This window comes from Lagopus leucura, unplaced genomic scaffold (assembly GCF_019238085.1).
Source record: "Lagopus leucura isolate 7727_CA_CO unplaced genomic scaffold, USGS_WTPT01 27722-0_obj-0_obj, whole genome shotgun sequence".
NCBI lineage: Eukaryota > Metazoa > Chordata > Aves > Galliformes > Phasianidae > Lagopus > Lagopus leucura.
The window spans coordinates 817-1,622 of NW_024966922.1; the positions used below are offsets into that span (position 1 = coordinate 817).

Here is an 806-nt window from a genome sequence, read left to right on the forward strand (position 1 = left end):
CCTATGGGGGTCCCTAAGGGGGATTCCCGACTCCTTACCCCATGGGGGTCCCTAAGGGGGGGAAGGCCATATGGGGGTCCATAAGGGGGGTGGTCCCTAAGGGGGGTTCTGGACACCCTCACCTCAATGGGATTCGCTATGGGGAGGGGGCCCTATGGGGGTCCCTAAGGGGGGTTCCCACCCCCCACACCCCCAGTGCTCCGCACCCCTCCTCCCCACGCGACCCCCCCCCGTCGTTCCTCGCGTGTCCCGGCGCGGGAGGGCAGAACCCCGCGGATGGCCGCGGGTACCGAAGACGCCGCTCCGGTCGCTGCTCTACCTCCGCCCATACAGAGCCGGGCACGGCGAGCCGGGCCTGCCAAGAACCGGAGGAGCCTCCCCCACCCCCCCTTCTTCCCCGTTCCCTCCTTCACCCCCCTCCCGTAATTAAAACCAATCAGACGCCATTATCGCCGCACCTCCGCTCCCCGTTCCGCTCCGCCGCAAAATGGCCGCCCCGCCTCCACGCGGCGCATTTTGTGCCCCGCTCAGCCAATCAGACGCGGCGGTATCCGAAGAGAGGCAATCACGAGCGGCGCTGGCTGACGGGCAACCAATAGGGAGAGAGAAGGGGCGGGATGAAAGGTGAGGAGCGGAAGTGGGTGGGAAAGCCTCGTGGTAAAGAACGGAAGAAGTATGACCGGAAGTCGGGGAAACCGGAAGTGGTCGATACCGGAAGTGGCGCGTGCGCGATGGGGATCGGGGGGAAAATCAACCGCCCGAAAACGGTGCGTTGGCGGGAAACCGGGGGGGGGGGGGGGGGGGGG

General features: G+C 67.0%; 1 non-coding gene across 1 annotated transcript; it reads right to left on the bottom strand.

Annotated features, from left to right (window-relative positions):
• Positions 1-242: 242 nt before the first annotated feature.
• Positions 243-372, bottom strand: LOC122192868. The gene has a single exon (XR_006182729.1). It is a non-coding gene; the product is annotated as a small nucleolar RNA SNORA57 (small nucleolar RNA).
• Between the last annotated feature and the right edge of the window lie 434 nt (positions 373-806).